Below are 25756 nucleotides of genomic sequence, written 5' to 3'. Positions count from 1 at the left end.
TTGAAAGTAAAATGAAAGATTTTTTATCAAATTTAATAAGTACACGATGTGTGAATTATCTTTTGCACGTAACAGAAACTATATATTATGAAAAAAATGTCCCTTCCGTCCAACAGTGCATTATTGATTGCAAACTGTGCAAGCTCCAAAACACACAGCTTCGTCCACTGACATTTCTCGTGATGACAAATAACTCGTTGTCGGTTTGCCCATTTAAATATACTAAGCTAAAAAGGAAATTAAAAAATCAATTATGGTAAATTTCAGTTTCTGGGAAATTCTAATTATGGAAGTGTTTATAGTAGGATTTAAAACTATTCTGGAATAAGGTTTTTTGCGGTTTTTTTCCTTGATGTTTATAAATAAATATGATATTGCCGACGTAACCAGTTAGACCTTCTGGTAATGCAACTTCTTTGGTTCCACTATACACATAGTTGTTTTTCTTTCGCGAACGTGGAATCTTTCGTGGTTTGTAATATTTGCATCTGAATTGAATAATTTGTGTTGATTGCTGACATATTATCATTTTAAAAAATCTTATGTTTATTTTTAAGTTTGATAAGATGAAACAGCCAAGCCCTCGCCCCAAATGTCAAAGTTTCTTACTTATTTTCATTTCAGGCTCGGCATGGCCAAGCGTGTTAAGGCGTTCGACTCATAATCCGAGAGTCATGGGTTCGAATCCCCGTCACACCAAACATGCTTTGGGGACGTTATAATGTGACGGTCAATCCCACTATTCGTTGGTAAAAGAGTAGCCCAAGAGTTGGCGGTGGATGGTGATGACTAGCTGCCTTCCCTCTAGTCTTACACTGGTAAATTAGAAACGGCTAGCGCAGATAGCTCTCGAGCAGCTTTGTGCGAAATTCAAAACAAACAAACAATTTTCATTTCTTATTCAAAATTTCAAGAACTATTCACCCAAACTCCTTTTAAGATCGAGTCTATATAACTGTGTGATACAAGTGAAATTAAATATTTTCACATCCTTCCAGGTTACATTCTACATTCTCAAACGCAAAGAAAAAATTAAATTCAACTTTAAAAACATCTTCTGAAGACGAATTCATAATTTATTACACTAAGTACTATTCAGCAGAAAGAGTCAGGGATGGCGCTAAAAAGAGGGGTGAGGAGGCTATAACCACCTCAAAATTTGTCTTAGAAACCTCAACCAGCATGTCTAACACGCTAGCGATTTATGTATCTTGAGAGTTAAGCCTAGAATGCGTCTAAGCCAACTTCCAAAAAACCCAGGAAATGTTAAAAGAGTTATATATCAAATTGTATTGCCATAGTAAGAATGTAATTAACTAATACCTATTGTAATATTAAGTGTACTACAGTACTATAAGTTTATTCATGAATTATGACAAAATGAATTTAAAAAAAAATGTTTTTGTAATTTGGCGCAAAGCTACACTAGGGCTATCTGTCCCTAATTTAGCAATGTAAAACTAGAGGGAAGGCAACTAGTGATTATCATCCACCGCCTACTCTTGGGCTGCTCATTTACCAACGAATAGTGGGATTGACCGTCATGTTATAATGCCCCCCACGGCTGTAAGAGCGAGCATGTTTGGTATGACGGTGATTCGAACCCGCGATTCTCGGATTATGAGTCAAGTGCCTTAACCACCTGATCATGACGGGCCTATACTAGGAGCGTCAAGTTATAATCGTCACACATCAATTTAGTTTGAAAATATTTTTTTTGTCCACAGAATGATTTAAAATCAATAAGTGAACACAATTTTTGTTAACCAGCACGCGATTCTTTCCACTATGTATTATGTAAGTTAAAATGGGATGAAATTATAATTTAAAAAAAAAAGCATTTTATACAATCAGGATTTTAGCATTTCTTCTAAACATATATAAAATACTGCTGGAATAGAATGATTCTTTTCTGTTTCTTAATTAAGTTTATTTGTTTTATTGTCACATTATATAATTACTCCACTTATATCCGTTACAAAATATCAATGAAATTTTAGGTTGTTTTCTTGTAGCAAAGCTATATCAGGCTACCTCCTGAGCCCCTGAGGAGAATCGAACCCTGAGTTGAGCGTTGTAAATCCACAGACTTACCGTTGTACTAGCGGGGGACCAAAAAAAGTTTGAATAGTTATATGACCAAATTATCAGATAATAGGTTTTGCTCCAACTTCGGAGTTCATATACAAGTACCTGCACTAATAAATTCCTTTTTATTCGTCGACAGAAGATTTGCGGTCCAAGTGTGGCTTGATGGTTATGGTGCTCGTATCCCAAGTTGAAGGTCGCGGGTTCGAACCTCCGTCACTAACATACTTGCTCTTTCAGCCGTGGGGGCATTGTAAATGTGTGTAGCTTTGCGTCAAATTCTAAACAAACCAAAGTATTTGTGTGCTCTGCACGTAAGTCGTGTATTTTAGGTTACTAAAAATCATATTTGTCTTTCTCATACAAACTAACATCCATATTTTAATTGGCCCGGCATGGCCAGGTGGTTAAGGCATTCGACACGTAATCCAAGAGTCGCGGGTTCGAATCCCCACTACACCAAACATGCTCGCCCTTTCAGCCGTTGGGGCTTTATAATGTGACGGTCACTTCCACTATTCGTTGGTAAAAGAGTTACCCAAGAGTTGGCGGTGGGTGGTGATGACTAGCTGCCTTCCCTCTAGTCTTACACTGTTAAATTAGGGACGGCTAGCGCAGATAGCCCTTGAGTAGCTTTGCGCGAAATTCAAAAAACAAACAAACCAACCACATTTTAATATACAAAGAGACAGTTATTAGTAAAACTCGAAAACGACTCCCCCAATGTCTTCTGACTTACATCGCTAAAACCGGGTTTCAATACACTTGGTGGGCAGGAACAAAGATAGATGATTGCTTAGCTTTGTGCTTAATTCAAAGCAAAAAACATAACACAAAAAACAAATGAAAATACATTTTTGGATATTTTGGTAACAATCAAATTTGAGAACATTGGTTTGTTTTGAATTTCGCGCGAAGCTACACAAGAGCCAATTTTGCAGTGTAAGACTAGAGAAAAGGCAGCTAGTAATCACCACCTGCCGCCAACTCTTGGGACTACACTTTTACCAACTAATAGTGGGATTGACTGTAACCTTATAACGCCTCCACGGCTGAAAGAGCGAGCATATTTGGTGTGACAGAGATTCGAACCCACGACCCTCAGATTCGTACCTTAACTACCTGGCCATGCCGGGCCTGAAAATACCGGAAGTTATTCCTTCATGACACCATATATTTTACAATTAACATTCGCCTAGTGACTCTGGTTACACTGACTCTGGGTACAGCAAACACTTTTCGAAAAATCTGGAGGAGATCTTTACGTCAGTACGTATTAAGAGCGAAAATCTTTTTTTTTTTACCCACATTTCTTTTATTTACAGTGTTACAAGGAGTTATCAACTCTCGGTGTATATCCAAGATACTGAAGTGTAATGTTTTTCAGAGTAACTTTAATGAGCTCTTTTAGCAAGAGATCTTTTTACAGTATTAAAGAGTCAAACTAAGATATTTAGGCGACGGTGCATTAAATATTGATTTACAACTGGCGACTCCAAAACGCAGTTGTAGTGGAATAAGCGTTATAGCATTATTTCTTGTCGTCGGTGTTTTTTACTTAGTTGCATTATACGCTATATATTAAGGTGTGGTTTGCATGTTTTAATTCATACTCATATATTTTTACAGGAAAAATTTCAAATAAAAAATAAGTACCCAGAAAATGAAGCAGTCTTTTGAACGAATGACTAATCGTTGTCAATCCTGAAACACCAATATTTCAGGACCCACATGACTAATCGTTCTCAGAACAGATACAGCCACGTTTAGGCTGAATAATAGTCGTAAGGAGTATTATACAGATAAGAAAATATTGCTGTGTTTTGTTTGTTTGTTTGTTTTTGAATTTCGCGCAAAGCTACACGAGGGCTATCTGCGCTAGCCGTCCCTAATTTAGCAGTGTAAAACTAGAGGGAAGGCAGCTAGTCACCACCACCCACCGCCAACTCTTGGGCTACTCTATTACCAACAAATAGTGAAATTCACCGTAACATTATAACGCCCCCCACGGTTGAAAGGGCGAGCATGTTTGGTGCGATGGGAATTCGAACCCGCGATCCTCAGATTACGAGTCGAACGCTTTAATCCACCTGACCATGCCGGGCCAATACTATGTTTTATTTGGAGAGAAATAATGCAAATAAAAATGTTTGATTGTTTTTAACTTCTGTAGTGACATTTTATCTAAGTTTCACGTACTTGTTATTCATGATCACGACAAGATGTTATGTGGACTTTTTGTTATTTTACTTCCGTTTTGCGAAAATTCAATTTTTTATTATTTTAACAACTGTTTATAAATGCTATATGTGCTGATATAAAGGCTAATACGCATTTAAGAATGTCCGAAGTTTAGCTACTTGAATGATAAGCTGTCTTCGAAGTCTTGTTAGCAAAATCCATGGCGGATTTATTCATATTCAGCGCTGAACTCTAGGCGCTTCTTTTCGAAGTATTTCATTGTCATTTAATTCTGTATTTTACGAACGTTTACAACTTATTTTATTTCTCTTATTGTTTCTTGTTTTGTTTTGTAGTGACACAAAGTTACACAACGGGCTATCTGTTTTATGCCTGCCAGGGATATCAAAAATCCGATGTCCAGCGTTGTAAGTCCAAAGACATGCCGCTGTGCCACTAGGGGTCTTTTTCTTTCATATATCATATTTTGCTGGAAACATTCTTATGCAAAATAAATGCCTTTAAAAACAGCTTTCATAAAATATGAAATAAAACAAACCAGTGATATTTTCGTCGCTAGGAGTTCCCATATGTCTTTTGTGGCAACAGAAGAAACAGATCAATAAACTGTTTTTTGGGCAGAACATGTTTTTCATGCACACGTTAAAAGCCCATAGGACGTCTTGAAGCTGATCAGCAACAACAAACATTTGCGTAAAAATCTTAGAGAATAAAAGTTTCCTTTCTATTTGGCAGAGTCATAACTAAACATCATCAGGCCGGCATGGCCAGGTGGTTAAGGCACTCCACTCGTAATCTGTGGATCGCGTGTTCGAATCTCCGTTACATCAAAGATATGCTCGCTCTTTTAGCCTTGGGGACGTTATGATGTTACTGTCAATCTCACTGTTTATTGGTAAAAGAGTAGCCGAAGATTTGTCGGTGGATGGTGATCACTAGTTGCATTCCCTCTTGTCTTACACTGCTAAAATAGGGACGGCTAACGCAGATAGTCATCATGTGGCTTTGCGCGAAATTCAAACCAAACCAAACTGAACATCATCTTGTTGTGTATATCCTGCTTTAAGCGAATGTATTTGTAAACGACATTACACATCTTATTAAAATCCTTTTTTTCCTAAAAATATTGTCATTAATAAAAAGTATGAAAGTTGATTATTTATGTTTGTTGAAAAAGTTCAGTTTTGTTTTTGAATTTCGCGCAAAGCTACTCGACGGCTATCTGCGCTGGCCGTCCCTAATTTAGCAGTGTAAGACTAGAGGGAAGGCAGCTAGTCATCACTCCCCCACTGCCATGTTGGGTGCGACCGGGATTCGAACCCGCGACCCTCGGAGTACGAGTTGAACGCCTTAACACGCTTGGCCATGCTGGGCCCAGGTCAGTTTTATCTTCCGCTGACGAGATTTGCCGTTTCCTAAATTTCATTCTAAGATTTTTTTCCCCATCTGACGTAAAGAACTTTTTCGTTTGTTCTAAATTTCCTAATTAAAGGAAAAAAACACCTTGTATATAATTACAGAAGCTTAAAAATCACAGATGCACGATTTCCTTTCTGGGTTCTTATTGGCATTAATAATTTGGAGTAAAATACACAAGAACAGAATAATACCGATACAATAAGCCGAGTTCATTGGAGGTGGAGCCAGAGTAAAGACAACCAATCAAATTCCATTACTTCCAGCAACTAACGCATTTAGATTTCTATAATCGCTCATAATTCAGGTGAAACACTTGGGAAAACTGGGATAAAGTACTTTTATATTCTTCGAGGTAAAATTTACTGCTAATAATTTATGTGTTCAGTGTACGTACAATTTACCCTAAGATATATTTAACATTTTCGGAAATTAAGATTTTAAAACTCTAAATAACCACAGAGGTTCGAATTCATTATGATAAAACAAATTATTTTTTTGTGAAAAACTAATTGTTGCATTAAATCTACAAGATGAATTAAAAATCGGGGATCGTCTCTGACCGCTTATTCTCTGTATTTAGGAGCACGCACGGTTGTTCTACGTTTTAAAATATTACCCCTACATAGGGATTTATTTATTTTCTAACATTTCAATTTCAGGTTTGTTGGGTTTTATGTAACTTCCATATCAAAAGCTATACGATGTTATATACCCTTTATGTAGGGGGTTACTTATTTTCTAACTGCCCCATCTCGGGATTTATAGAGCTTTGTATGCCCCTTATATAGAGAGTTACTTATTTTCTAACTGCCCCATCTCGGGATTTGTAGAGCTTTATATGTCCCTTATATAGAGAGTTACTTATTTTCTAACTGCCCCATCTCGGGATTTATAGAGCTTTGTATGCCCCTTATATAGAGAGTTACTTATTTTCTAACTGCCCCATCTCGGGATTTGTAGAGCTTTATATGTCCCTTATATGGAGAGTTACTTATTTTCTAACTGCCCCATCTCGGGATTTGTAGAGCTTTGTATGTCCCTTATATAGAGAGTTACTTATTTTCTAACTGCCCCATCTCGGGATTTGTAGAGCTTTATATGTCCCTTATATAGAGATTTACTTATTTTCTGACCCCCTGTCTCAATCCTTCTTAGGCTTTACCTAATCTCTATATCAAGAGTTGTAAGGGTTTATATATTCTCTATTATCCGGTCTCAGGTGGAATATTTTAACACCTGAGTATTTTCCATAAAATTATCCCCCTCTCTCTTCCTGAGAAATTTTGAATGCGCATGCGGTCTTCTTTTGAGTGAGCCCCCCGCTAGTACAGTGGTATGTCTCCGGATTTACAACGCTAAAATCAGGGTTTCGATTCCCCTCGATGGGTAGAGCAGATAGCCTTCGTGGCTTTGCTAAAAGAAAACACACACACTCACCCTTTTGAGTGAATGACTGGAAAGGATTGTAAGCTGTAATAAGGTTTGCTAAATAAGAACTGCACCAACGGAAATTGTTATATAATTTCTTGAAATACCTTTTAACTGCTTTCCCTGATGTTAAAATGCAAACACTACTTGATTCTGACTCCATGTACGAGTAATTAACTGAAAACACGAAATTCAACATTCTTAACTGACTTTAAAAGAATCTGTTTGTTTCGTTTTTGAATTTCGCGCAAAGCTACACGAAGACCACCTGTGCTAGCCGTCCCTAATTTAGCAGTGTAAGTCTAGAGGAAAGGAAGCTAGTCATCACCACACACCGCCAACTCTTGGACTACTCTTTTAACAACGAATAGTGCCCATGGCTAAAAGGGCGAACATGTTTGGTGTGGCGGGAATTCGAACCCGCGACTCTCAGATTACGAGTCGAATGCCTTAACCCACCTGGCAAGAGTAAAACTTTTCAATATTCCTAACAGTAACCAAAAATAGTATATTTTAATTTCGTGTCTATATAAGTAAAAGTGACTTTATGATCAATTTTCTATCTGTTTGTCTGTTGTTAAGTGCAAAGCTTTGCTTATCAGGAGCATCGAAACCTGGATTTTAGTGTTACAGGGCTTCAAGACCGGGGTTATTTTTCGTTCTGTATTTTGTTTGATTGAATGTGGAATCAGGAGCGTCGTTTACTGATTTCATCTTGTATTTAACTTCAGTTTTATCTTGTTTCTGCGAGAGTGACGTATGTGTTTTACTTCAGTTTTATCTTGTTTCTACGAGAGTGACGCATGTATTTAACTTCAGTTTTATCTTGTTTCTACGAGAGTGACGTATGTATTTAACTTCAGTTTTATCTTGTTTCTACGAGAGTGACGTTTGTATTTAACTTCAGTTTTATCTTGTTTCTACGAGAGTGACGTATGTATTTTACTTCAATACTATCTTGTTTCTACGAGAGTGACGTATGTATTTTACTTCAGTATTATCTTGTTTCTATGAGAGTGACGTATGTATTTTACTTCTGTTTCAACTTGTTTCTACGAGAGTGACGTATCCATACTGCTTATTCACTTTCTACCCAAGTTGAGTTGTGTGTTTGTGACGTAACCATGTGTGATAATAACTAAATCTATTGCTATAAATAAACGTTTAGAATCGAACCAATATATTTTTTCATGTCGAAAAATCTGCAACATGATACGAAGTTGAGCTCAGTAATACATGATGTGAGGTGTAATTACATAACTGGATCCAGAAAAAATGTCTCACTTCCATGGTTACTATCGCTTGAAAACAAACTAACTTTGATGTCGTGTATTCCTATTCATAAATACATGTTTTCGCAAATGCATAATTTGTGAAAAATTATAATTATAAGACTTCAATGTGGTAATCAAAGGAAGTCGACCACAAGAAATTCTCTAATTTTTACAAATATTCAAGAAGATTTTTGAACGAAGTTTCAGTTCTGGGAAATTTTCTTAAGTTTTTCTCTATATGAATTGAATTGTCATATTTTTTTTGTTTTGTGTTCAGACAATTTTGTTTTCGTATAAGAATGTCTTTTGTATTTTATAATCATTTTTTGAAAATATTTAGTCTTGTATTTGATTGAAAAATGTGTTTGTTTGTTTGTTTTTTTGAATTTCGCACAAAGCTACTCGAGAGCTATCTGTGCTAGCCGTCCCTAATTTAGCAGTGTAAGACTAGAGGGAAGGCAGCTAGTCATCACCACCCACCGCCAACTCTTAGGCTACTCTTTTACCAACGAATACAGGGATTGACCGTCGCATTATAAAGCCCTCACGGCTGAAAAGGCGGCATGTTTGGCGCGACAGGGATGCGAACCCGCGACCCTCAGATTACGAGTCGCACGCCTTAACACGCTTGGCCATGCCGGGCCGAAAAATGTGTTTGACAGTTGTTTTATTGAAATACAACTATTTTTTCTAATGAGACTAATGTTATGCAACCAAGTAACGCATTTTTTGTGTAATTTTTCATCTTGAAAAATACAAACCATAACTACCAAATTACCTTCCTGATTATATTTTCACTTTCAAACAAACAAATTTTCAAGATGTCTTAAAAAAGTAATAAAAATAAATAAAAAGGTAGAATGTATAAAAATTATTTGGGTGAAACGTTGTCCATAACTATTTCGTAACTACGTATTTCATACAGAACAGTGTTAGGTTATTGTACGGTTTAATGTTTCATAAGTAGGAGTATCTGCCTAATTTAGAGTGCACATTGTGTAACCACTCTAAACATCTGTTTGTTAGTTACTATGATATTTATCGAGAGCAGGTGTGTTGCTTCTGAGATACCTTGCATGTAAATTACTTCAGTTAGAAGCTTTTAATATGCAATTTGAAACAATCTTAAGTCAAATGTGAATATTTACTTCTTTTTCCGTCGTGTTTTCCTGCAAACGAAGCGACTTTTAAAATACCGTATCTACATCACATTCGATATCCAAGCTTCCTCAATATTTCACTTGTTTATCTATTGCGACGTTTATATGGTTCATATTAAGCTATTTGTTCATGTTTTAGAAAGGAGCAGTCACTCGCAAAGATCAAATAATTAACAATATATAAAACAGTAAATCCTAAGATAGGATTAAACCTGAAGCAGTCTGTGGTTAACACTGCCACTGTAACCACGAGGTTACACTTAAACTTGCCTTCACCGTATGTGTTTTTTAACATGGATCTCACCAACTGCATGATGTAGTTTGTTTGAGGAGAAAACCCTAAATCTTCCTCTTTAGAAAACAGTGGTCAGTAGTGGTTTCACACGAAATATATTCTGCTGTCGGTTAATCTAGGGTTTGACAGTCAACATCCAAAACATTTAACGTACGGTTCAGGTGGCACTGTAAGTAGTATGTCCCGAAAGGAAGGGATACCTTAAACATGAAAACTGTCAATGTCAAACAAACAAAAACTGAGAAATTATTTTTAAAAAGAGCGCAGCCATATACCAAGTTGGAAAAGTCAGTTGAGGCAACCTTGTAATTATATGTTTTTTTTAATTATTTGATTTGTTTTAGCGCAAAGTGGTATTTCAGTTGAATCTGTAACCGTCGCAGGAACCGAGCCTCGAAATGCAGCGTTATAAGACCCTCAAGCTTACCATGGAACCACTAGAGAATATTTTGTTAAAAATTGAACTATCAAACAAATTTTCCCAAGCTTAAATCTACCGAAGGTAAAATGAACAATTTCTACGCCTCAATCTCAGCAAATTACCACTGAACAACTCATGTCCCCCGTCAAGTTTTCTTCTTACGATTAGTTTTTTCCTATATGTGGTGTAAATTATAAATAAGAATTTCATTGTGTTTCGAGCAATGAATCTATCCAAATATCGAGCACCTTTCAAACTTTGATTTACATTTCAAGAAAAGATAAGAAATATGTTAAATATCCAATACACATAAAATACATCTAAATTCTAATGCCATCATACATAAGATGAAAACGTATTATATCTGTAACGCAGAAAATTCACTCGAGATCACGTTGGTATAGTGAGGCTACTTCAAAAGAGTTTTTATCTTCTCGTAGCAGGAATTTTCAATGTTATATATAGCTCAGGTCAGACAGTTGCCAGGCCTGGACTACGTAACAATACAGACTTACCCTGGGCTTTCTTTTAACTCTAGAATTACTGGGTTCATATAGACCATCACCGTTTCGAACACATTTTTATAAATTATTTATTTACGAAATTGCTTGTGGAGCCATCAAATTTTAAAGGATTTTTAATAACTCATGCATCACACAAAAACAATTAAAGAAAACCCATCACCACCGCAATTAATTCACGATTTAATATTTGGAGTTCCCTAATTATCGTTACCCGCTGGTACAGCTCTAAATCTACGGACTTATAACGCTAAAATCAGGGGTTCGATTCCCCTAGGTGGACTCAGTAGATAGACCGATGTGGCTTTGCTATAAGAAAACACACACACACTCCCTACTTATTACCTAAAGGCTATGAGTTATTTTACCCAGTTGTTTGTCGATTATTTATACCGTGTGTTGTAAACAAGCAAAATAAAAAGACAAAAAAGTACTCGACATGATGAAAATGAATTAAAAATATGAAGTTAATGGTAGAAAAAATCTGGCGATTTGAGACTTCAGTTTCTTTGATATGATATCACTCAACTTTGTATTATCTATTTGCACTTAACCACTCTATAATACTCCTGATTCCAGATTGAAACTAGAGACATTCTGTAAAGAGTTTAAAGGATCTATTCGACTTGCTAACATATAAAATGGTAATTTTTGTTTACTCGAGAGATACAAGTGACTTTGTTCTTTACCAGAAAAACAGAATTCGATATTGAAATTTACTTTATCCTTCAGTGGCACGCGGCATGTCTGCAGACTCGCTCAGCTGGAAATTGAATTTCGATACCTGGGGTGAGCAGAGCACAAATAGACCATTGTGTAGCTTTGTGCTTAACAAATTTTCAGATACGTACTTAAATTAATGTTATTGAAATTTTGTTTCTTTTTCACGCTTTTATGTTTGCATATCACTCTTTACCAGAGGTGTCGCTAGGAGGCACGGTGCGCAGTTGGTGTTTTGAAAAAGTATAACAGAAAACCATGCTCGCAATAATACTGAAACACCAAATAGCTCTTCCTATGCACCCGAGCAACGCATCTTTTAAGAAACTGACGTTGTCTCCATAGACGTGATGATCTTGAGTATTTGAAATCGATGAATGATTTTGTTTCACACGTGTTTGAATTTCGTTCATAGCTACACAAGGTCTATACGCGCTAGCCGTACCTATTTTAGTAGTGAAAGTTATCATCGCCCATCGCCAACTCTTGGACTACTCTCTTACCAACGAATAGTGGAATTGACCATAATTCATAGGATCCTCACAGCTGAAAGGGCGAGCATGTTTGATAGGATGGGAATTCAAACTCGTGAACCACCTGGATACGTTATGTTGGTCATTGAGTTTCAGTTCAGCGTTCAACAATTTAACAGTGATATCACTAAGGGCAAACTACAGACAAATTAATCATAAATAATTATTTTTACAGTGTGATATATAATTTGAGCCCGTTTTAGTACAACTCAAACACCTGGCTCGTCAGGAAAGAGGCGAGGCCGGATTTTGGAATTGAAGGATTAGATTATATATTCTAAAGTGCATCTTTCAAATCTCAGTTATACTGTTGTAATGTTGTTCTTTCGAGGGCGGATCCTTTTAAAATATCTGATGATAATAATTCAGTTCACGTAACAATAATAAATAAGTTTTATTTCCTTCTTAACATTCCTGCACCATATTATAAATTTTGTACGATGTCGTAGGCCTGCGTTTACACTCACACTAACTCAATTCTGTTATGCTTGATGAAAGTTACCTAATTTATTTATAATAATGTGAAGAAGACATTAAAAGAACAGAGACTCAATGACAAAATGTAACTCTTTGGGGAGGGATTAGAGAGGACTATGAGGACTGGGGGTTGTCTCCCGTATACATAGGGTAAAAAGCCATAAGAAGTAAACAGTATTCACTTTCAACTGGTTTTGTAAAAACTTCCAAACCCTAAAACTAGACTGAATTATTGCGTGTTAGCACTTAATAGCATATAATAATAATATTTTTATAGTATAGGCCTGCAAGTCACATGCGTTTTAAAGCTGATTGTTTATATAACAACTCACACTGGCCCTCCAGTGACACAAGGCATGTCTGCGGACTTCCACCGTTGTGCCACCCACCGTTAGAAACCGAGTTGGCCCGGCATGCCCAGGTGGTTAAGGTCTTCGACTCGCAATCTGAGGATCGCGGGTTCTAATCCCCATCGCACCAAACAGATTCGCCCTTTCAGCCGTGGGGGCTTTATAATGTGACGGTCAATCCCACTATTCGTTGGTAAAAGAGTAGCCCAAGAGCTGGCGGTGGGTGGTGATGACTATCTACCTTCCCTCTAGTCTTACATTGCTAAATTAGGGACGGCTAGCGCAAATATCCCTCGTGTAGCTTTGTGCGAAATTAAAACAAACAAACCGAGTTTCGATACCGGTGTGAGTACAGCAAAGATAGCCCATTGTGTAGCTTTGTGCTTAATTCCAATGACCCAACAATTCCGAGCAAGCAACATGTGAAATCAGACATATATTTTAGTAGTTATTGAATTGTTTTGTTACTGTGAAAAAGGCCGCATTTGGAGCATAAGAATAGAAAAAAGCAGGAACATGAGCCCAACCAGCCGCCCATCATTTCACGTTCTTGTACTTAACAAAGTAACTCAATACGCTCAATAGCCAACTAAGGTCTGAAAATACATAGCACACAAATCGACTCACTCTACCGACCCCAAGTGGGCCAGCGGTAAGTTTATGGGCTTAAAACGCTCAAGTTCGGAGTTCGATCACCAAGTTGCACACAGAAGATGGCTCAACGTGGCTTTTGTCTAAAATAAACAATCATTCACTCCAAGCTTGCTCCAGTATCACTTCGCATCCCCTTCGCACCAAACATGCTCGCCTTTTCAGCCGTGGGAGCGTTATAATGTGACGGTCAATCCCTCTATTCGTTGGTAAAAGAATAGCCCAAGAGTTGGCGGTGGGTGGTGATGACTAGCTGCCTTCCCTCCACTTTTACACTGCTAAATTAGGGACGGCTAGCACAGATAGCCCTCGAGTAGCTTTGCGCGAAATTCAAAAACAACAACAAAGACTTTTAAGAAATGTAGAAGTTTAATAGTTAACGCAAGTAAAGAGAAAGTGTATGTCTGAAAGATTATTTTTATTAGGAGGGTGGTGGGAAAAGCAAGAAAAGAGAAACAAAAATTGCGTTCGCTGAAGTCTTTAAGAACCCATGTTTACCACTGAGCAGAACGCAAGATAACTGTTTTTCTGACGAGATTGTGAAATCCAGTATTCATGGGGTTCGATATTCGCAACAAGCTGTTATATTTCTTCCTATTATGACTACAAGCAACAACAAATAAATATTTCTTTTATTCAAATAGTCCATCAAAATGATCAAAATGCGGCCCGGTATTGTCAAGTGGTTAAGTCGTTCGACTCACAAGCCGAGAGTCGCGGGTTCGAATCCCCGTCACACCAAACACGCTCGCCCTTTCAGCCGTAGGGACATTATAATGTGACGGTCAGTTTCAGATTTGGTTGGTAAAAGAGAAGCCCCATCAGTTGGCATTGGATAGTGATGACCATCTGTCTTCCCTCTTGTGTTACGTGGCTAAATTAGGAACGGCTAGCGCAGGTAGCCCTCGAGTAGGTTTGCGTAAAATTCAAAACAAACCAAACTGTCAAAATGCACAAAATATCTTTCAAGTGGATTGAGTAATCTACTTTAGATTTGTAGTTATCAGCCGAAAATAATTCTGTTTTACCAATTATTTACTTATTGTTGTAGTTTTATCGAATCGTTATCTAAATCAGACGTGTCTTGAGACGAATCTGCCGAAATAAATAAACGCAAAAAATGAAAATACGTAACAAAGATATAAACAGATGTAAAAACGTTGTTGGTTTATATTATTGGTCTTCCAGGGAATTACAAATCGCGCAGAGATGTGCACGTCTATATTTCAACCGGTGCTTCTTTCAATATTCCACTGAGAACGACCACACCTGATGTACATTTTCCCCATCTTAAAACTCGCTTCCCCACATGGTACGGTATCGAAGGCCTGGAGCAGTTCACGGGTGAGCTAGACTCTCCCCATTACTTAGATTGATCGTAGCGCAACAATGTTTCTAAGCTCACGGAAGTACTCCTATCACTGAATTAACATGACACGTAACGCCACCAGAAGAGATCGCAACGATAATCGATCTGTTTTAGCGTTCGCGTTCACTGCAAAGTTATATATAAGCTGATTTTCGCAGTTGTAATATCGCAAAAAACAAAGTGCACAAAGCAACTAGTTTTACTAACCTCTCCCTCAAGTTTTATCAAAGAAACATTTAGCAGTTTAGTCATGTTCGCGAGCTCCATAACCTCTGTGTGTATAAAACTTTCTATTGGTATGAAAGAGTGATTTACGTTTGGAATTAAGTTTCTTTACGTTGTAACCTTCATCGTTCCTCGAACTTTCTCCACTTCTGTCGCAGCGTAGATGATTTTCATCCAAGTTTCTCTTCAGCAGACACCTTTTTGTCTTCTCGCTAATCACGCAAGTGATTATATTAGGGACAATTAAAGGGAGGCCAGGAACGTTATTTTGCCCGGGCGTCAAGATGAAAGGGAGCTTCTTGTTATTTTTCCATTTGTTATTTCATGACTTGTTTTTAAGTGTTTCCCGTTCAGACCAAAAAGTGACGCATGCTCTCAGCTTAGAGCTGTAAATTTTATAAATAAATCAAATATCCGAATTATTTTTCATTTTTGTTTTGCTATCACGTGTGTCGGATTCCATGGTTCACATCTTGTTGCTGCCCATGCACTTGAGAGCTTGGTGTGCATTATAAGAGTGAATGTCAAATCCCACTATTTGGTCTGACATGAGTGGCCCGGCATGGCCATGTGGCTAAGGCACTCGACTCGTAATCCGAGGGTCGCGGGTTCGAATCCCCGTTACACCAGACATGCTCGCTCTTCCAGTCGTGGGGGCATTATAATGTAACGGTCAATCTCACTATTCGTTGGTAAAAGTGTAGCTCAAGAGTTGGCGGTGAGTAGTGATGACTAGTTGTCTTCCTTCTAGTCTTACACTGCTAAATTATGACGGCTAGCGCAGATAACCCTCGTGTAGCTGTGAGCCGATCTGTGTGCTTTATATTTTCAGACCGTAGTTGGCTATCGAGCGTGTTGAGTTACTACTAATATGTGTCTGATTTCACATGTTGCTTGCTCGGAATTGTTGGCTGGTTGGAATAAAGCACAAAGCTACACAATGGGCTATCTTTGCTGTACTCATACGGGTATAGAAACTCGGTTTTTTGTTTGTTTGTTTTAATTTCGCGCAAAGCTACACGAGGGATATCTGCGCTAGGTGTCTCTTATTTACTCTGTTTTACATTTTACTCGTCATACTACAGGTTCTTACTGTCTTTCGTTTTGGGCAGCTTATTATTGCTGAATGTGGTTTGATGGTTAATGAGCTCTACTCGCAATCTGCGGGCCGTGAGTTCGAATCCCACCCTCTTTCACCGAACATACTCTCCCTTTAAGCTGTGGAGGCGTTATAATATATGATCACTTCTACTAATCCTTGGTAAAAGAGTAGCCCAAGGGTTAGAGGTGAGTGGTGTTGACCATTTACTTTCCCTGTAGTCTATCACTGCTAAATTAGGGACGGCTAACACAGATAGCCCTCGTGTAGCTTTGCACGAATTTCAAAGAAATTAAACATTATTATTAGTCCTCACTCAGTGTTTTTTGCCTTCCTTTATTCGTTGTTACTGTGTTCCACGTAGACCACCTTTTTTTTGGTTCATAGTTTATTTCATGTTATCCGCTAGTTGTTGGTCCTTGTCGTATTTTTACTACTTTTTTATTTAGGTTGTTACTTTTACGAATACAGTTACTCTTATCACTCTGCTTTTCACTTTAATGTAAACTGTCGTTCTTCTCAATTCATTGCCGCTTTATAATCATTTTGTTTCTGCCTCCTACTTATGTTATTCAAATCAGTTTGGTTAACACTTTAATCAGTGTTATTAACCTAATCACATTAACTGCCGCTATAACATCCTTTTAACTCCGTCTTTTTATCTAATTATGGCGTCATTATTAAAACCGTTTTGGTTAACACGAAGTCGATAATGATATTATTTTCATTTAACTGTCATTTTATAATCTGTCTAGTCCCGACATAACAGGTCGTTAGGGCGCTCGACTCGTAATCCGAGCGTCCCGGGTTCGAAGCCTCGACACATTAAAACCTACTCGCTCTTTCAGCCGTGGGGGAGTTATAATGTGACGATTAGTTCCAATATTCGTCTAAGAGTTGGCGGTGGGGGGGAGGGTGATAACTAGCTGCCTTCCGTCTTGTCTTATATTGCTAAATGAAGGAGGGCCAGCGCAGATTTGCTCAAAATTCATAACCAACAATCCGACTGACTGCTTTTGACTTAAGTTGTTCCTTCATTATTAAACTCACTTTGATAATCGATTTCATTACATATTTATTATAATTAGTAGTTTAATTAACAGTCTTGTTACCACTTTTATTTTGTCCATCAAGAACGACTTTTTTTCCGAGTCTTAGGAAATTTCAGGACCATAAGTTTGGTCATTTATGTGATTTCCACGTAGGAGGAGTAAAAGAACATATAGTTCTTTCAGTAGCAAGGCGACCCCTGGTGGCTTAAAAGTAAGACCGAGAGCTTATAAAACTAAAAACCGTATTTCCATACATTCGGTAGGCTGAGCACAGAAAGACCATTGTGTAGCTTTGCACGTAACAAAACAAAGTATAAAGAAAACTTCTGGGCAAACGTTTAGCTACAGAGTTTCTTGTGTATATTATTGTTCTGACAACAAGACATTGTAGCCACAGGGTTACATCTGGTGTATCTACTGGGTAACTACCTCTCTGATTTAGCAATAGAAAATTTTGGTGTAATGTTCTTTGTCGTATAATTTCTTATTGACGCATTTGAGTGCATAAATTCCTTGAAGCGTAAAATATGTCTGAAGTAATAATTTAACGAATCCAGTAGTTGTGTTCCTTAGAACAATTCAGCTCAATAAATGTACAGCAATTTACTGTTGCGTTTAATATAAACTGTATATAATCCCCCTTCATCCTCCCAAGTGGTTCACCATATAAAAATAAGAGTTCATGACACTACAATTTAGGAATCGATTCCACAGGTTGGCACAACACAAATAGTCGATTGTGCAGCTTTGTGCTTTACAAACATCCATGAAAATACAGTACAATTCATAGTTCGGACATTTATACTGTAGAATTAGTTGTAAATATGTTTGTTTTCTTGGTTTTTATCTCTTTTTCGCTACTTACTATAAAGCGTATTTAAGGTCGATATACACGTCTTGTTTAAATTAATGACACGCGTTATATAACAGTCAGTAGATGTCAGAACATAGTTAGGTTATTTCCAAGTGGTAACTGTGCCGCTGAGTACTATATTAATATAACGTTGTTCTTTAAGGGTTTTTTTTTAATTATATTGTGAAAATAATCCAACGTTTAGTCTACTTAATGACACGAAATCACTTTATTTCCAATTTAAATAATTCTATAGGCTTGAAGTGAAACACTGCCGTAAAACTTTACAAATTATTTAGGCTTACAAATGATGCTATGCCTCTCAATAACAGTGCTAGGACTAACGTACAATCCGTCCATTTTCTTTTTCAAAACAATCAAATAACTCCGTTTATCTCAATTGATTTTCAACTCAAGTAATTTTATATTTCACGATACATTGTATCTATCACGTATGATTTACACTTGAATGTGGTTGGAACAATTTTAACCTCAAGTTAGAACTTTCTGTAATATTCTTCTAATTAATAAACAAGTTACAATATCAAATACAGCTTACAATACTGCTTCCTTCATGGGCTATAAAGTTTCTTGAACAATCCTAATATAAAAAAATGAAATATAAAAACCACAATAAACTGTTCATTCGCGAAGTCGTTTTTATGGTTTTATTTTCCGAGGCTTATGGTATACAAATTGGTTGTCATTTTGTAACTGGAAGATTTCTTCCTGGGTAAATGGTCGTCTGACCCAACTGGAAATTTTGGGCTCTTCAGCAGATTGTTTCCAGTGAAAAGTACTTCTTTGAAGTCATCCAGTTGGCTTTTTTCGCTGACCTACTTCAGAAAATGTTAAAGATGGATATCTTTGGCTTCGATTATTTATCCTTCTGGGTTGGATTAACCTTATCAGAGAGATTTTTCAGAATGATTCCTCTCAGTGGTACAGCGGTATGTATGCGAACTTTCAAAGCTATAAACTAAGTTTCCCCATGTCTTGTTAACACTTCATTGTTCCTTGGGCTCAAAGATTCATTCTTTGGATATTTTTCATTCGTGTTTTAACACAGCTTTGATTCCTTACAGCCTTGGCTGTAATGAACATATTTCCCACGTGTACAATAATATGCAAAAGTGTTAGTACAAGAGAGGATTTTGCCATTCTTTCCATTTTATTGGGCTAATTCTTCCATAGCATTACAGAATCTAAAAATAATTCAATACTATGGTAATGCTTTGTTGATTTCAGAAGACAGATGTATGAGCCAGAATAAACATACTTATTCTTTAAAATTGCAATATACTTGTACCAATGGAATACCGTAGCGGTTTTTCTTTAATGAACGTAATGATCAAATTTAGGGTCTTAAATAACTGTCATGGTACCTCATGCAGTGTCTTAACTATATAGAAAGAAGCTAGCAAGGAACTAGCATATGGTACCAGTGTGTTCTAGAAGAAATCAAGAAATTAATTTAATAACAATCCACAAACAAAGCTTAATAAAAAACAACGCTTAACACTATATATTAAGTCCTGTTATAATACAACGGCCTCAAAACCATAGAGAATTGGAGCATACTAGAAACATTTAGAATAAAATCCCAAAGGAAATTTTGACAAAATATGTTGCAGCAATGCCTGAAAGACTGTCTGCAGTTATTAAAGCAAAAGGGAGGCACACAAAATATTAACTGTTTGCTGAACTCAAGCACTTCCACTGAGTTTCTGTTGTACTAAATATGAAGAACAATAAAATGTTAGTGTTTTACCTGTGATTTACCTTCCATTGTTCTTTAAAAGTAGCCTGAAACCTAATTTTTGACTTTGTCCTAATACTTTTGTACAACACATTGTAACAATTAGTTATTTGTGGTATATTGTGAGAAGAGTTCTCTATACTCTTTTGATTGCAATTCTTGGCTCTATGTCCTTTTAACCTACATTTGAAGCACCTATTATTTTAGAGTTTATTTCTTTTATTATGTGTAACTAGTTGTCTTACCAATCCTTATAGTTATTCTATGTTATCATCGTTATAAGATGATGTTTCAATATCATTCATACTTTTATACTTTCTAGAGGGTGACTTCAGTCCTATAGACTTTAGGATTCTAGTTCCATTGCCAACTGTATAGATTCCTTTAAAAAAATCTGCTCTTTTCCAGCTTAATTATAATATCCTCATTTGTTATGGTATCTATAAATCCTTCATGTGCCAAACAATTTCGTGAGAAGCACCTAGGTAAGATACCTGTGAAAGCATTTTGCAAGTTAAGCTAACATATCTTTCTTCCTTCGTATCCTGTTTCAGAAATTTGTTCTTTTAATGGTGCAATACTCCAAACCTGTTGAGCAAGGCAGTTACTAATGGTTAGTAGTTTTTACGACTCTCAGCTGGAAGGTTGCTAAATGTCATTAAAGTTGAGTCTTTTAAATGGGCAGAGAAAGGATGGCTTATTGTTCAATATTCTACCCATTACTCATAAGATAATTTTGAACTGGGCTTGATATTACTCCCACGATACATTTATATAATCGTCTTTGCTTCTTGATTGGTCAATGTTGTACTGATTGGCTAATTCAGGAACTGAATTTAGTACTGTCATGACCGGGAAGTTGGAAAGGTCCTTAATTAATGGGTGATACAGCAGTAGTCCTAATAGAAGAAAACCAAATAATCCAAACAAGTCCTTCTATCCCATATCTTGTAGTTAATGGAACTTTAAATTGGAAGTATTCAGCTGATGGAAAAACTGTGGATGACTTATTGTTTGTATTTGATAACTAAATTTTTAGATACTTTAATCTAGAACATATATTCTTTTCTACTTCAGTTATGCTTTTATTCTTCATTGATATCCTATACTTCACTATTGACTTCATCAGTGCCCATTTTGTACATCACTGATACCATTCTAGCATTTCTTTAAACTTGTTGAAGTAATTTCACTGTCTGTTTCTCATAGTGTCATTACAATTAAATTTATTTTTGATTATAATTCTTATTTATTTAGTAGAACTGTTTCTGTTAAATCATTTTTATATAGTATAACTGTTTCTGTTAAATCATCCTTTATATAGTATAACTGTTTCTGTTAAATCATCCTTTATATAGTAGAACTGTTTCTGTTAAATCATCCTTTATATAGTAGAACTGTTTCTGTTAAATCATCCTTTCAATTCCTGTTACACTCTTCCAGTTTTCTATCTCATTCTTCTTGATTGTTTTTGTTTTTATGTTTTTCTCTTGTTGACCGGCTCTACAGTGGCTCAGCGGAACGGCTGCGGACTTATAGCGCTAAAAACCAGGTTTCGATACCTATGGTGTGCAAACAGAGATAGCACATTGTTCAGCTTTGTGAGTCACTGCAAACAAGACTTCTTGGTCTTATCCTAATTTTTTTTTTCTCTTTCTTCTAACTTCATATCCATTTCTTCTTGATTTTGTCTTAGTAATTTCATCGTCTCAAGTAGCGTTAGACTCTTATTACTTGATCTTATAGTCGCCATCTTGGAAGTTAAAGTCTGTTTCCAGTGCATTTCGAGTTATTTTCTATGTACCCAAATAAATCTCTATTTCTGACACCAACTTTTCCAACATTGTTCTTTTTGGTGAAATCTTTTGGATTATCTGGGGAAAAGAATTCAGTATCTAGTCTACTTAATGAAATGAAATCAGTTTATTTACTCTTTTAAATCTTTCCACAAGCTTGAAGTTAAATGCTGCATAAAATGTTGAATTTTTTATACCTTCAAATTATGTTATATCTCTCATATTAAATCTAACGTACTATCAATTCAGTTACTTGTAAAAAGTAATGCAATAACTTTTTATCTTAATCACTTTTAAATTTTACGAAACATCATGTTTATAATCTATTTTCGAATATTCGAGAAGATAGTTTGACCTCAAATTGAAACTTTCTAGTAATGCGTCAACAAGCTAACAAACACACTACAAAATTAAAAATATAGCTTGTAGCAAAATCATTTGAAATCAGCCAATATCAATTAACGTTATGTTGCATTTTATAATTTAAATATCATTACAGCCTTTACACGAAACAAGAAAAAACACGTGCTATCGTTGTACAGGTTCTTTTATATAAAAATAACACCGAATTCAAACTACACACGATAACAATTCAATTTACTTCTTCGATAAACATTTCAATATTCACGTCCACTTTTAAGCCTAGTTTAAAAATTTACCTTTTCATAACAAATTCCCAAAGTAGCGTAGGTCTAACTCTCTTAACTGCTATTGATAAACAAACATAATAACTCATCAAACAATTAAAAAGCAGAACAGACGTAATGGCTCTCACTTCTATCACTGAATAACCTTTTCTTAAAAAAAAATTGAACTGAACTTATTCCTTGAATACTCGCTGATTACTCATCAACTATATGATACTTCACAAATTATCGTATTTATAATGTATCCTTATTTATATACGCTGCATGAAATTTCTAATGATTATATCATCGTTATAATCAGCTCCCTCTGGCAAGTATATAATTTATAATATCAAAATTATAGCTTTCAACACTGCTCTCTTCCTTGATTGTAAAGTTTCTTACGCAATCGTAATACACTAATAAAAGTACAATTAATGTACATTCATCAAGTGTTTGTTTATTTCTGAATTTCTCGCAAAGCTACACGAGGACTATCTGCGCTAGCCGTTCCTAATTTAGCAGTGTAAGACTAGAGGGAAGGCAGATAGTCATCACCACCCACCACCAACTCTTGGACTACTTTTTTACTAACAAATAGTGGGATTGACCGTCACATTATAACGCTCCCACGGCTGAAAGAGCGAGCATGTTTGGTGCGATCGGGATTCGAACCCGCGACCCTCAGATTACGAGTCAAACGCCTTAACCCACCTGGCCATGCCGGACCCTCATCAAGAGTTATGGATGAGTTTATTCTCTGAGATTTTGGTATGAAGTAGATTGAGGCTTTACTAAGCACTGACACACTGAGCTCGTGCCCCAATCATATTTCACATGCCTCGAATCCCCACTTGGTGTCTTAAAAATCAGATTAAAAAAACCATGATCAATATCAAACTGAATAGTAAAAAAATCCTGCATCTATGGGCTCGTTTCCCGCATCTTTTCAAGCACCTAGTGACACCTTTGGGATGACCCCTTGTTCTTTATCATCACTGTTGTCTTCTCTAGGTAGGTGGTCAAATACATCTGCTTATAGCTCTTTCCTTGGTGATCCTCTGGAAGTTGTCTTGACATGAGATTTGGACTCTTTAGTAGGTTGACTTTCCACTGGCAGATTCTTCTCTGTTATTGCTTTGTTTCCTTTTTCTCAGTTACGTACGTTCAAGAACAATCATGTAGGGGTAGCCTTTGCTTTAGATCACCTGTCCATCTGGATTCTGTAAACCACATAGTTTGTTGTTTTTTTTCAGTAAAAGGCGTGGTTCTCTTCAACACCAATTTTATTTTTTAGTTCATTTTTTCTTCGGACGAAAATTTCTGTCAGTCACACCATGTCATTTTTAGGAAATCTAGTTTTTATCAGCATTAACATCATAGCAACTGTTCTTTTATGACATCTTTATTTTCAGAGTCAGAAACACTCTTACAACCATCAATCAGTCAGAAAATGTTGAAGTATTTGATCACTCATATTCATTCATTAGAACTTGATATATTTTTAATAACTCCTGATATTAAAATGTCATTTTTGATAGTACAATAACCACCCTCCCTGTTGTATTTAATAACTATCGTGTTACGCACGGAAGCGATTTGAAGTTAGCCTAACTTTACATCTATGTCTTTGCACTCTTCCCCGATGTCAATTACCTACATATCATGAGCAATGAGAAACTTTCTACGGTAAAGAAAACTTCCATCTTTCCTCTTGCTGGAATTTCATGTACACCTAATGCTCTCATCAACCCTTTTTAAGTGTCAGTTTTCCACATTTCATTGCGAATTCAGATCAAACAATTATAACTGTAGAACCTGTGTCATTAAACATACTGCGAGCTTGTTTTCAATCAATAAACCCACGGACTTGTGAACGTTTTTTTCCTCAACTAATGAATCTCTGTAGCAGTATATATACATACTATATATATTTTCTACTGCTTTAATTTTGTATAATTTTTAAATGTTTTTGTTTGTTTAGTCTTCGTGCTATAATGACTACAAAACTTGGTAAAGAAAGTCGTTACGACTACCTTCTTCTAGCTGCTTTGTTTCTTTGTTCGCTATAATAGGTAATGTCTATTCTGCTCAAGAAGATATTGTATAGCTACCAGGTTGAAAGGATTGAACTGCAATATGCTTCGCAGACTGAACTGACATTAACTATATGTAAGATCCGACAAGTGTTGTGAGAGAACAAAAGTCATAAGGTGACACTAGACATAGAAAGCAAGTTTACCTGTTGGAATTAGGCACGTTTTCTCTAGCCAGTTCTGCTATAATGTTTTAAAGAGAATATAGCGTTTAAAGACCATTGTGTTTAGTTCAATGGAAATTGATCTTGATAAAAGAAATCTGTGGAGTTAAACAAACTTCATCAGAATCGACTGTGATTATTTCTGCACAGATATGCACACTGAAAATATGTTTATTCCTGATAATAAAGAATTTGATCCATTTTTTTACACTAGTAAAGTCTTACTGTTTTGTATTTAAGATGTATAATACAGACACTTTGGTTCATTCTTGTTCAAATAGAATCTATTGTTATTAGCAGAATTACTTATCAGCTACTTTTTGGGAAATTTATTTTACTTGAAAACATCAAATTAGCTCATTTAGAGAAGGTGGAATATTTTCAATTGAACTTTTCCCATAATATCAGTTTCGTCAGTTCTTTGTTGTTCCTCTGATCTGGCTGGTTTGAAGACTCATCTTTGAGGTATGGCCTTCTTAACTGCTATTAATTCCTCACAGTTTTGACTATTATGGCCACGTTTCCCACATCTATAACAGTTCCTTTTTTTTTTTTAGAGTAGTTTTCATTCCATACAGTTGAAATACCTTTTATCTAGTTGTTTACTTCTTTCATTTCTGTGTGATTAGCTGTCTAGGTGTTCCTTTCATTCTTCTAAACCAGTGGTTCCCAACTACGAGATAGCGTTCCAGGGGGTGCGAGATAACCTTTGTTTTGGCCACCTTCACCTTTATTCTTAAATAAATAATTACTGTGAGGGGTGCGAGAACATATTAAAATTTTTTAGGGGTGCGGGGTATAAAAAACGTTGAGAACCACTGTTTTAAACTATTGTTTCATCTGATGCACTCATTAACTGTAGATTTTTTTTTTTTTTGAGATGTACAACTATTTTGCTTTAGCCTAATTCTCATATTCTTGTGTTTTACGGCAAGTATAAAATTGGTCACTTGCTAATAAATCCATAATTTCGCATGGTACATCCAGGTAATATAACTAGAAAAGCATTTTCAAATCTTTTGCACGTTTACCTAAAATATTTTATTTTATCTGTACTCTTCTCCAGAACTTTGATCCAAACAAATTCCTTATAATATATCACTCTGAATCTGTTAAATAAAGTAGCTACCAATATTAGTTGTTATAGATCTCAACTGGAAGATTACTCAATGCCGTTA

At 36.2% G+C, this 25756-nt stretch overlaps 1 protein-coding gene across 5 annotated transcripts in view; it reads left to right on the top strand.

Moving 5' to 3' along the window:
- LOC143232878 (sodium channel protein para-like) overlaps positions 1–25756 on the top strand; it is a 178536-nt gene that overhangs the window by 1097 nt on the left and 151683 nt on the right. The gene's annotated exons all lie outside the window — the stretch shown is intronic.

Source organism: Tachypleus tridentatus, chromosome 11 (genome assembly GCF_004210375.1).
Source record: "Tachypleus tridentatus isolate NWPU-2018 chromosome 11, ASM421037v1, whole genome shotgun sequence".
In the NCBI taxonomy this organism is placed as follows: domain Eukaryota; kingdom Metazoa; phylum Arthropoda; class Merostomata; order Xiphosura; family Limulidae; genus Tachypleus; species Tachypleus tridentatus.
This window is presented reverse-complemented; position numbering and strand designations above follow the sequence as displayed.